The sequence below is a fragment of the Equus asinus genome, chromosome 5 (genome assembly GCF_041296235.1).
Source record: "Equus asinus isolate D_3611 breed Donkey chromosome 5, EquAss-T2T_v2, whole genome shotgun sequence".
NCBI lineage: Eukaryota > Metazoa > Chordata > Mammalia > Perissodactyla > Equidae > Equus > Equus asinus.
In genome coordinates this window covers 25,723,804-25,736,572 of record NC_091794.1, presented here as the reverse complement: position 1 = coordinate 25,736,572, position 12,769 = coordinate 25,723,804, and the positions used below count along the sequence as shown (strand labels likewise).

Below are 12,769 nucleotides of genomic sequence, written 5' to 3'. Positions count from 1 at the left end.
CAAAGAGATTTCCTCAGTTCCGATCTTTTTCAACCTGCGTTCCTCCCAGGCCCAGCCCGAGGGACCCGCAGCTCGCGGCCAGCTTCCCCGGCCACGCCGAGCTGGTGACACGCAGGCGCCGGAATCGGAGCCACGCTGGGTCTTCCCAGCCGGGTCCGCGCCAGGGAGGGCCGGCGCCGCCGAGCGCTTCCCGTGTGCGGGGCTTCCCACAATGCACCGCGCCGGCAGTGGCGGCGACCGCGGCGGCGCTCTAGCCGCGGCATGTCTGCGTCTCTACTGCCCTGGGAGGAGGAAGAGAAGGAGGAAGAGGAGGAGGAGGAGGAGGGGGAGGAAGAGGAGAAAGGCGCAGGGGTGGGAGCTGTTGCCGAAGCTGCCACAGCAAAAGTTCTCCCCCCTCCCCCCTTCCCCTCCTCTCAAGGCCCCTAGAAAGGCTGGAGCTGCCGCCGCCTGCAGTCGGTGACCGCGCGACTCGGTGCCCGCCCGCGGTAAAGCGCTCGGCCTGGCAGGCCCGGGCCCGGGGGAGGGCGGGGGAGGGGGAGGGGGCGGCGCGCGGGGGGAGCGCGCGGCGGTAACGGCCTGACCCCGGGGGGAGCGAGCCGTGGCGAGGCGGGGGGTGGCCCGGGGGCCGGCCGAGGCCGAGGGAAATGCGGGAGAGGGCTGGGGACGGGAGGAAGCAGGGCGCGGAGGGTGGGTTGGGGGGTTGAGAAAGGATAATGACGGGGGTGGCGGAGGCGAGCGGGCGGCCTCGGAGGCCTGAGGGGGGGGTGTCAGGGGCAGGGAAGGAGGTGGGATGTTTGCACGGGGAGGCCAGAGGGTGCTGGGTGTGGGTGTGAAAGGGCTGGGGAGACTCCAGGGCTCTGTCCACCGTGCCTGGTGCAGTGCTTTATGCACCGCAGGCCTCAGTTACTGTTGCTGCCGGAGTGTGTTCTTTGAGAGGAGGGAAGGGCAGGGGTTGGAGAAAAGGGAATCCTTGCAGGAAACGTAGTGGGAGTGTGTGCAGGGAGAGAGGCCGGAGGGAAAGATGCCGGATAGGTGGAGGAATGCAGGGGGTGGCTGTGGAGGAGTCTTGAGGATTCCGGGGGGTGTTCATTGTGCAGATACATGAGGTATTTCGTTATGGAAAGAACTGAAGCGTTTCTAAGGAAAGGAAAGAAGAGAGGAGTTTCCGTGAATAGAAGGGATAGCGTTTGCAGCGAGAGGGAGTGCTCAGTACTAGAGACTATGAAGAGAATGCATGATAGAATAGACAGATGTAGTAGAATTAATAAATGTTGGCCCAAGGACTAAAGAGTTATTCCAGATGGGCCAGGATGGCCTAGTTCTGAACCTGTTCGGGCTCTTCTGTAGATGACATCTGGTAAGTGGGGGTCCCGGCAGTGGTTGGGGTCACTGAGAATTAGACCTTAGTCTGTGGTTTGGTCTGAGGCATTTTAGACGTGCACCAGTGAATACGAGAACGTCTGTAATAGACTTTAAGAAAAAGACCTGGCCTACAGGGATTCTTTATGCCACGGAGTTTCGATTTTAGCAAATTTGCACTTAGTAGAGGCCGGACTAACACTACACTGGCACATGCTGGGATGGAAATTACTTGACTTGGCGGTTTGCTTCTTCACTGTCCAGTTATCTGGTCCAGGAGAGCTGATGCTGTATTATTCAGCCTGGGTTGCAGTACACAGTTATAATTAGTGGTGTGTGTGGGGGGGGTTCATTCATGGTGGCCCTTCTTTGGAGGCTCCAGTTGTGGCTCAAATTAATCTAATTGACTGGATTGATTCTGTTAACTCGGGCTGGTGGGAGACCTTTTGCCTTTCTCAGTTCCTGATACACCCTCATTGAGACATGATGGCATTGAAGAAAATGCATCAGCCTGCAAGGTGTGGGCCTGCAGAATGGAGGATCTGGAATATCTGTTTTAGTCTTAGGTTGCAAGGAGGTCAGCACTGCTTATCTTGAGGTCTAGGGGAACCTGAAGAGACTGGATGATTCTAGAGCCAGGTTAGAGGGAGCATTAGCATTTCCATATCAGGAAATAAACCAAGGCCTATTGGATTTGCTGAGCTCACATCAGACCTGATTTCCAAGAGGGAACTCTGGGCTAGAACCATGCTTTTAAAATTTACCTGAAAATTATTCACCTTTTGTTATTAAGACAGGCTCTACATATTACATTCATCTGAGGAGAGGGTAGTATGAAAAATCTTTCTATGGAACTAGAGGGTGGAGGGGTTAATGATGGAGAAGATGGAAAGAAATTTGGGAGAGGGATGGGAAATTCAGTCATTCATTCATTTAGCAAATATCTCTAAAGGAGGAGGATAATTTAACATAAGATCGGAGAGGGGCTTTCATTAAAATTTTTCTTATAGAAATGACTCAGGATTATTAAAAACATTTGGAAAACTTTCTGTGTCAGTACATTTAGATTTACTCATTCTTTTTAAGGGCTTCAATATATTACTTGGTGTGACGTACCCATTTTTCTTGTTATTGTAGTATGTGAGAGCCTCTTTTCCTCCCCCTCACAAGCACTGTATATTATCAGTTCTTTTAATTTTTGTAAGTTAATGGACTTAAATATAGTATGTCATTATTGTTTCCCCCCCTTTAAGTTATGAAATAACACATGCACATAATTAAAAAATAAAATTGTCCTGAGGGAACTTATAATGAAAATCAGTAAGCCCTGTCTCACCTGTCCATTGCAGTCCCACTTTCCAGACGCTACTACTTCTAAGCATTAATTTTAGTAGTTCTTATCATGCTTTTCTCCAGGTCTCCAAGTAATATGTATGTATTATTTCGTAATTGATCAAAATGACGTTATGAAGGAGTCGAAAGACTTCTTACTGTGAATGGAAAGTATTTGTGTCACTGACATTATCCTCTTTCTCCTTTCCAAGCTTTGAAAGTTATTTTAGCTTTTTTATTCGATGTCTTTGTATCTTTAAGTAATATACTTAAACCTTGATTTTAGAGTCCAACAACCTTAGGCTGTATCTCTTGACTTCCCCACTATGTTAGATGAGGCTTTAGATTAGGAACGGCTTTCTTGAAGTGAGAAAGTCTTTAAAATTAGACTGGAAATACCGAGTGAGATGATAAAAGGGAGTTAGATGGATGGACCTCTAAGAAAGACCAAGTTATAGGAAACAGCATCTTTGCAATATAAGGGTTGCTAGTTAGAGATGAGGAGTTGTTGCTTGGCAGTGATAGTTGTTCATCTTGGAATTAGTTACCAGGTCAACTGTGCAGTATTCTTTGACAGTTTTCTGGAGAGTTTTAGTGTGGGGAATCTGGGCATGGATTAAAATGACCCTTGATTGTCCTTCCAGGCTTCTATATCAATTCTTATGTTTTTAGGAAGGAATGGATTGATGTAGCTATGTGTTTCTTCTTTGTGGAGGAGGGAGGGAGGGATGGGGAAATGTGGTAAAGCGAGGGAGGAGGGTGAGGGACAAGGTATGATGGAGGTGGTGACAATTTTTTAGGAGGCTGAAGAAAAGGTAAAGAATTCTGGGGACGTTTGGATATAGTTGATGAGAAGGAGATTTAAGTTACACTGATGAGACTGAGATTTGTGGCAGTTATAAGAAAATTAGCATATTTAAACCACTAGTATGTGGAGAATATGGTAGAAAAAACTGTGCTGCTCATATATTAAGATAGATTCATAAGATATTGGCACTTTTGGAGTTTGTGTGTGAGGCGCAACATCACCAAGTCAGCATGACAGATATGGGGCGAATAGAAAGATCTTGCTCCCCTTCTTTTCGGAAGTCTTGTTTAAGTAGCCCCATCTCTTGAGAATCTTCCTTACTTTGCATAAGAACAGCATTCACATGTAGATTATGTACTGCTAAATCTTGTATTTGCTTATGGGAATTATTCTCTCTCTGTTTTGCAAATGGTGGCTGGATTGTAACCTGCTCTGGAGCTGAGACTTTCTGTAATCTCGGGGGAAACTCACAACAGCTTCATTCTTAAGTATTTAAATACCTGTTGAATGACTGATGGAAAGTAGTGTTCACTGTTAGTGATAATAGTGGCACTGTGTGAACTTTCTGAGAGCACTCTGGGGGTATTATAGACAAAATTGTATGTATGTGTATGTTTTTGAGAGGGTGAAGGACAAAAGGGATATCTGATGGAGGAAGGCCTTTAGATTTAAAGGAAGAAGACAGAATGGATTAAAATGGAACTATAACGTTCCTGCAGAAACATCAAAGGGCTGGGACCAAAGCTTCTCTTCTAATCTGAGGCTAGTTTAATCTGAGTAAATCTGGTCTGGAGCTGGGGGCTGCTTTAATTTGGATTTTCTTAATCTCAGGCTGAAATTACTGGTTAGAAGTTTTTGGCTGTTTTAAGAATCTGTCTGATTTGATTTAATTCATTTTTAGGATAATCAAAAAGTGTTAGATGAAGTTTCTTCCCTCATTTATATTCTTTTAGAGGGAGAAAGACAGTTGTGAAGTAATTCAGCAACAGTGTAAGAATTCAGAAAGTGGATTTTTTAAAACAAATATCAAAAGTATACCTCCAGATGAGAATTTATGTATTTGGTACTTATTTTTAGCAGTAGTGTTCAGAACTTTTTTGGAACACGTTCTGAGCCTCTAGCACCTTCTGAACTGTTTACCTATTTATTGAGTACCTATTGTGTGCTGTTGGGAGGGGATGCCTATAAAGGTGAGTAAATCATAGTCCCTTTCCTCTAGGAGTTCATAAATCCCTCCATAATGGCACAGTTACAAATAATACAAGGCGTAATGTTATTCTGAATAGTCTCATTGGTGACAAATCTTTTCAATTTGAAAGATTTGGTTTTTAGAAATGATATCAAGTAGAGTGAATGAAGAATAGTTTTGGTTTAAATTCAGTTAGTCACAGAAATGGAAATGATTTTCTTGGTTGACTTATTAACTGACTTTGGAAAACACTCCCAAAGAGGCAGTCGGAAATGTTTTGGACAGTGGTGATAGCTTTGCTTGTAGTTGGTTAGGCACTAGAGGAGTATTGGTTAAGTGCGTCAGATGATTGGATGGATGGAGTGAATAAATGAGTAAATAGTAGCCTCCTAAGGTAACTCTTTTAAAGAGGACCACACTGATTTTAATATGTAGATAAATTCTGGGTATGTTTGTTAACTGTTTCATTACCGTGAACAAGATAGTTTATGATTAAGTTCCCAAATGAGTTTTACAGACAGTAAGTACTGAAAGAGTTCAGAGAATGGAGAAATGAATATTGGCTAAGGTTTAGGGAAAGGATTTAAGTGTACCATTCTTCAGCTTAGATATTTGAAAGAATTCCTTAGGGATCTCAGGAGAGGAACTAAATTGCTCCAAATTTCTCTTGCAGCCCTAGAGTGAACCTAGAGTCTGGATCTATTTTTGTCTGAATGCTTTCTGTCTATTTCATTTTAGGTACCCCTACTGGTTCCTTTTTCAAATTCACGTTTGCTGAGTAGGTTTTGAGCCCCCTGGAGCAACTAGGGGATCTATTTCTATATATGTCTAGTGTAACTTTTAGTTTTTCCTTTTTTGCGCCTGTACCCCACAAATTACTTGGTCTCTGTGAGTGAAAAGCATGAGTCAACTTGGCTCTGTTACCCTGGCATTTTCCTGCATGCTTTTCTCAAAGCTGCTTTCTGAATTACAGAATAGAATAGACAGAGAATTGAGGGCATATATCCAGTAGACAGATGCTTGTTGAATAAATGAATGAATGAGAAAGTATCTGAGACAATTTAGGAGATTTAAATTATCTGTATGTTTTCTGTTTGTTTCAATTTATTTATTCATAACCTGCCTTTTTCTACAAAGGATTTAATGGGGCTGACAAAAATACATACACTATAAGTGAATTGAAATGGTTGAGGAAGTCTAGTTGAAGAGAAGAATTTGTTTAAAGAATATAAGATCTATCATTATGGATGTTAGAGACCTAGAAATAAAGTGGAAGATAAGCAGATGGAGAGGGAAAGGTGTTATCTGGTGGAAAGTATGATTCTGGAAGACGAAAAAGATTGATATGTGACAGGTTATGTTTAGAGGAAAGCAAGAGAAGATTGAAGGTAAAGAAGATTATTTGAAATGGCTGTTTTGGGGAGGAAGATAGTAAGACTATTTGAAGGATGAGAGTTAACAGAAGTTGGGAATGTAGTAGAAATTATGTTGATTTATATCCAAGGTTTCAGAAAATGATGAGATGAATTTTCTTTATTCAACAGATAACGCACATTTGTTATATGCGAAAGCATTGTGAGATATAGTCAAGAATAAATGCTTTGGGATTTCTAATAGAGGAGCTGGACTTGTGCACAAGTAACTACATCATGATCACAAATGTATCATAAGAAAAATACCAAATGTAACTGAAGTTAAAAGGTAGGAAAAAACATTTGACCAGGGGAAAACCTGGGACTGCATTTAGTGGCATGGAACTGGCATTTTAGCTCGTCTTTGAAGGGGTGGATAGGATTCTGACTGGCAGAAATTACTGGAAAGAGAGCATTCCAACCTGAGGCATTAGCAAAAGCAAAGGCTTGGAGGTGAGAAGCCAAGGATATGTGGGGAATAGTGAGTTAGTTTTTAATTTTTTTTACTGTGACCCACAGTAAGAAATGCATGTCACATCTTCAACTAATATATGCATATGTGAATGTTGTATGTGTGTATAAAACAGAAAGTTTCAATTACAGTAACTGTCCTTACCATATTGGATACACTCAGATGTTTTCTGTTCTATTCTGTTTGGCTGAAAAGAAAAAAGATGGCTTCACTTATTAAACTGGTTTCACTATTAACTAAGTAATTGGTCACAACCTGTAGTTTGGAACACAGAAATAGTTCATGAATGGGGCATAATATGATATAAGGTAGGAAGAGTCAGTTGGGGTTGGGTAGAAAATGGACGGCCTTGAAAACTAAGTAGTTTGTATTTGATATAACGTAATGTTGTGCTTAGTAAGCAAACAGAAGCTAGGTTTTAGTCTTGGCCCTTCGGTTTACCAGCGCTATGATTATGGAGAGAATTGCTTCCTTTCTTAGACTCAGTTTTCTCATCAGGAAATTGATAATCATCATTCCTTCCTGCAAGGTTGTTGCAAAGATTTGAGGATTAAAGTGTGTTAACATAGGATTAAAATAAGTTAACAAATATCATTATAGCTATTGGATTTTTTTTGAGTAGAGAATTGAATCAAAGACTGTATATTAGATAACTTAATCTGACAATAGCTATACGATATGGAATAGATGGGGGGCAGTGTGGTGGTGTGGAGTAAGATCGGAGGTGAGAAGGCCAGTTAGGAGGCTGCTGGAGGAACCAAGAAGGGCTTGAATTAGTTTAATAGCAGCAGGATTAGAAATGAGGGGATGGAATGTGATTGGATGGAGAGAGGAGGGAAAGATGACTGGAAATGTAGAGTTGTGGAAGGATTCAAATGGCAGCAGCTGAAACTGAATTATGTTTTTGGGTAGTTTAGTTTACCTACGTTAGAGTAGGTAGTTCTAGTGTCTTGCATATAGTAGCTCTCAGTTATTTGTTGAATGATTAAATATGTAAACTGAGGAATGAATTGTGAGTGGAGGCAGTGATGGATGGGTTTGAGAAGGAGGGGTTAGATTGAAGGGTGCTTTTGATGGACTGCCAGAATTAGTTAACTCAGGGAATATTTTTCTGTACTTACTACTGCGTGCAAGGTTCCATGGTAGGCAATGTGAAGGATACGTGTGTACATATGATATGTTCTTCAGGAGTTTATCCAGGGACAAAAATGTGTACACATCTGTCTATGACGGAAGTGCTATCACCATCTTGACTTTGTGGAGGAATTGGTGTGTAGTTTAGACCATGAAGGATAAATAGGATTATAGTAGTAAGATGATGAGGGTTGGCTGACAGTGAGAAAAGTTCTGGATATGTTTAGGGGTTAGTGGTCTAGATTAGCTGGAATTTGGGGCTCGTGCTCATGAATGGAGGGAAATAAAGCTGTAAAGTAGATATAAAACATCTGAAAATCCAGACTAAACTAGTTAAAAAAAATTTATTTAGGGGCCAGCCCAGTGGCGTAGTGGTTAAGTTTGTGCTTTGCTTCGGCAGCCCGGGGTTCACTGGTTTGGATCACGGGCACGGACCTATGCACTGCTCATCAAGCCATACCGTGGCGGCATCCCACATACAAAAATGGAGGAAGACTGGCACAGGTGTTAGCTCAGAGCCAATCTTCCTCACTGAAAAAAAAAATTATAAATAACTTTTATAAAGTGCTCAAATCTTAAGGATACAGATTAGTGAATTTTTTTAGGTATACATTTATGTAACCACTACCCAGTTCAATACATAGAGCATTTCCAACATCCCAGAAGGCTCCCTCATGTCACCTCCAACCAAAAGTAACTACTATTCTGACCTCTGTCGCAACAGAGTTGTTTTGTTTTTGAATTTCATATTAGTGGAATCATACTTTTGTATCTTTTCGTATACTCAATACGTGTCTGAGATTCATCCATGATACATATAGCACTAGTTCATTCTTATGAATATACCACAGTGTATTTATCCATTCTAAATGTTGGAAAATTGGGAAGTTGCTATTTTTTGGAAACCTAAGGAGTTTTAACTTGACCCAATATCCAGTGGGGAACCATGGATGATTCTTGAGTGGGGAAATAAAGTGGATTCAAGAATACTAATCTGGTGACTTGTTTTTGTTGTTGTTGTTTGTTGTTGGCGTTTGCAATGAAGAGAACCCAGTGATTAGGAGACAAAGTTAGAAGGCTATGACAAAAGTGCGAAGTATTGAGAATCTACGTTGGGATGGTGGTAGTAGGAATAAAAGGAAAGGGATAGATATAAGAAATACTTCAAAGAAAGAATTGAAAGGTTTGGTGGCAAATGGGCTTTTGGGAAACAGAAACATAAAAGTTCAGGGAAACTGTGGGACTTTCAACCTAGGTGACTGTGAGAATGGTGGTACCATTAGCAAATTATTGGATCAGTTAGTAGAACTGTTTTGGTGGAGGAGAATGGCTACTTTGGTTTTGAGACACATTGACCGGTGTGTGACACACCAGTGGAAGAATCCAAGGGGAATTACCTAGCTAGAGTTAAAAATACTGGATTCAGCTGAGGAAAGAGGTCCACTAGAGATTTGGGAATATGTACATAGAGTTGATAATTGAAGCTACTAATTCTGGATTTGACAGGGTGCTGGTGGCTATGAAATTATTTGGACTGATAATTGCGGTGCTAATTGAAGCAATAGTTGAAGAATCTAGTTAAAAGGAAATAATTATATATTCTAATTCCTCAGGAGTAAATAAATTGTGGCAGAAGATGATGGTTTAAAGTTTATTTTGGGGTGCTCAGGGAAGATACCCATATGAGGAATGAAAATGTAGAAGCAATGGTAAGGGATGAGACCCGGAGGGGGAGAGAATTAGAGAAAGCCCCAGGACAGAACTTGGGAAAACACCTACTTATTTGGGCTAAGAAGAGGACCAGGAGTCATTGGAAACAGAAGAAGCAACTAAAGAGACCAGAGTAGAATCAAGTGGTATGGTGACAAACCAAAGGAGGTAGTTCAAGTGTCATTGCCAAAGAAAGGATAAGGACAGGTGTGGTGGGTCATAGGATTTGATATATGGAATTTTTTGGTCTTCAAGAGAGCAGTTCAGAGACCAGAGTGCATGGGGGTAAAGGACCGCGTGGGTTGGGAGAATATGGAAGCATTGACTGTAGGAGTTGTATTAAGAAGTTTATTTCAGGAAGGAAGAATGACTCTTTTTCCAAAACTGGAGGCAAGAAGTAACAGATGGATGAAGATACAGCATTTTAGAAGCTGTAAAGAGGATTTGATTATAGGTGGAGAAGGTGTGATTTGAGAGCATTTTATGGAAGAGATTAGGTATTTGATGGGATTAAGAATTTAAATATGAAAATAATTTGGATTAGTCAATGAGATGGAGACTTGTATTTAGAATAAATCAGTTGTGGAAGATTTCATAGCTTTCTGGTGGTGCCTAACCCTCAGTGTGTGGGTGTGGAGAAAACAGATGGTGAAGATTGTCTATCACTGGGGAGATACATGGTGAATATGATGGAAAGTCGTGATATCTGGAGAGGGCAGTACTTAAATGGCTGATGGACAGATTTAAATTGTGTAGGGAGATAAGCAGAGTGAAAAGGAGGTGAAGAGCAGGTGTAGAACTAGAAAATAAAGTAGTTGTGGTTAAAAAAAATACAAGGACTCCGAAATTACAGTCCTTTCAGTTGATAACCTGTTTTTAGTATATTTGTGTGGTGGCTGAAGTGCAAATGAAGATTTTAGGAGTTGAGGGAAGACAGGGTATAGAAAGTTCTTCAGCATTGTTGGAGTCGCTGAGAATAATGGCAGAAAATGGGACAAAGTAGAATTGAAATTTTGGGGTAGGAAGGTGAGGGAGGGTATTCTGGAACTTGATAGATGTTGCAGATGGAATGGTTTAAATGAGTAATGTGAACTGTGAAGAGATTTTTTAGTGATAAGAGAACAGTGGGAGTGGCCCTGGGGAGCGAGAAGCAGTCCTTTTATCAAGCTGGAGGAGTTGGAGAGTGGGATGGCTAAGTCATGAGAGAAGCAGGTTGTCCAGGGAAAGGCCAAGCTTGAGATAAGATGAGAAATTTGTCACAATAATCGAGGCAAGAGATGACAGTCATCTGAATTGTTGTGGCATAGGGATGGAGATAAATAGATGGTTTTGTTACATTCACCAGTTCTTTAAATTTCTTTATAATTAAATTATACTTGCAAAATCGTAACCACTCATATGTAATATACTGATATAAATTCAACTGAGAGATATTTGTGGATTAGAAATGAGACAAAGAAAGAAAAAAAAAGATGAAAGGCAAAAGAATGGATGACAACAGAACATAGACAAGCTGATAGAAGCTAGTAAATGGGTAGAACGGACATGAATGAGGAGTTGGAGTTGACCTGAAAAGGAATGAGTAAGATGCAGAGGAGAGCGAGTAGCTTGTAGCAGAGGAAATATGGAGAAAACATAATGCTACCTAGGAAATAACTAATGCCAGGAGCCTACTCTTTCTCTGTGCATATAGGAATAGTCCTTGCCACCCATGATGTTATAAAGGTGATAGTACATCATGCATAACTATTTTTTTAAAAAAATAGCATAAATGATGGAAACATTGAGATCTTTGATCTCTATTTGTATGCCTCGAAACCACATCAAACTTTGCAAAAATTGTGTGTTAATAATTTGTGTATGTAAAGATGTTCAAGTAAAAAGTGGAAAGAATGGGGTGAATGGTGGGAAGGAGGTGTCCCAAGGGATCCAAAATAGCCTCTATAATTTTTCCCTTTTTTGCAGGAAATAATATTTATTTATTTTATTATTATTTTTATTGTGGTAACATTGGTTTCTAACATTATATAGATTTCAGGTGCACATCATTATATTTCAGTTTCTGTGTGGATTACATCATGTTCACCACCAAAGACTAATTACAATCCATCACCACACACGTGCCTAATCACCCCCTTCACCCTCCTCCCTTCCCCTCTGGTAACCACTAATCCAATCTCTGTTTCTATGTGTTTGTCATTTATTGTAATAACTTTTAAAAACAATTTTTTTTAAAGATTTTGTTTTTCCTTTTTCTCCCCAAAGCCCCCGATACACAGTTGTGTATTTTTAGTTGTGGGTCCTTCTAGTTGTGGCATGTGGGATGCCGCCTCAGCAAGGCTTGATGAGCGGTGCCATGTCCGTGCCCAGGATCCGAACTGGTGAAACCCTGGGCCACCAAAGCAGAGCGTGTGAGCTTAACCACTCGGCCACGGGGCTGGCACCTATTGTAATAACTTTTATCTCATATTTCTTAGTGTTTTGAGGAGGCTGGTTTGCTCTGTCTTCTCATTTCATTTATTACTCCCAGATACACAGTTCTGAATATGTTTTCTTGTCTTATTTCTAGTTGTTTATCATTTATTGAATATCTCTAAAGGAGCTGTCTTGCCAGTTCCATAAATACAGCTAAAACTGAAACATTGCTCCTTTTTTTGTTTTGAAATCTTGACCATTATGACCTCAGGACTTGAAACCTTCATCATCTTCCACTGATGATATTTAACACCTAGACCAGGCCTCTTATTCTTTGGCTTGTGTCTCTGCTCTCAGACTTTTGCTTGACCAGTTCTGCAGTAGTAGTTATTTTTGTCAGACTTTGTCTTCTGTCAACTTTTCCCTTGTATTATCAAAGTCTTGACTCTCAAGTGCTTGCTGAACTGTGGTTTTTGCGATTATCCATCAGTGCCTTGCTGTGGTTCTGGTAACTGTCATTTTAAACCATTAAGGGACCAATGCTATATGCATCCCAACCCTTCGTATTTGCATTATATTCCTCACATAATTAACTAACTCTTTCAGCCTCTGAGCAAAGAATACTTTCTGACCTTCCCTGTTCAGATCAGGGATTTTGATGTTACTCCATCTTTCAGAGAGCCTATTTAGGGCAGAAACGTGAAGTGGCAGTAAGAAATACATGATGGCTCAAAATACATAGTATTGATGTTCCATCCCAGTGCAGCTTTGCTTCAGGATTAGTTTCAGAACCTAGCCCTGGGTCATTCGTCACTGTTTTCCACCTTCCTTCCTTCTACATCTAGTCAGTCACCAAATTTACTGATGAAGAACCTGTGGAGACCCAGAGCTTCGAAGGCCTAAGAGGCCCTAGGATGTCACTTTGCCTAACTCACAGC

The 12,769-nt window shown here is 41.1% G+C and overlaps 1 protein-coding gene across 11 annotated transcripts in view; it reads left to right on the top strand.

The window, feature by feature from the left end:
• The first annotated feature begins 211 nt into the window (after window positions 1-211).
• ZNF148 (zinc finger protein 148) overlaps window positions 212-12,769 on the top strand; it is a 119,025-nt gene continuing 106,467 nt past the window's right edge. For 2 of the 11 annotated variants that reach the window (XM_070509101.1, XM_044771421.2), the window contains exon 1: window positions 279-485. The gene's annotated coding sequence lies outside the window, so the exon portion shown is untranslated. Of the gene's footprint in view, window positions 486-603; window positions 1,358-6,232; window positions 6,390-12,769 lie in introns of those variants that run through there. The other 9 variants (XM_044771417.2, XM_070509097.1, XM_044771416.2 and 6 more) reach the window with 9 other exon arrangements.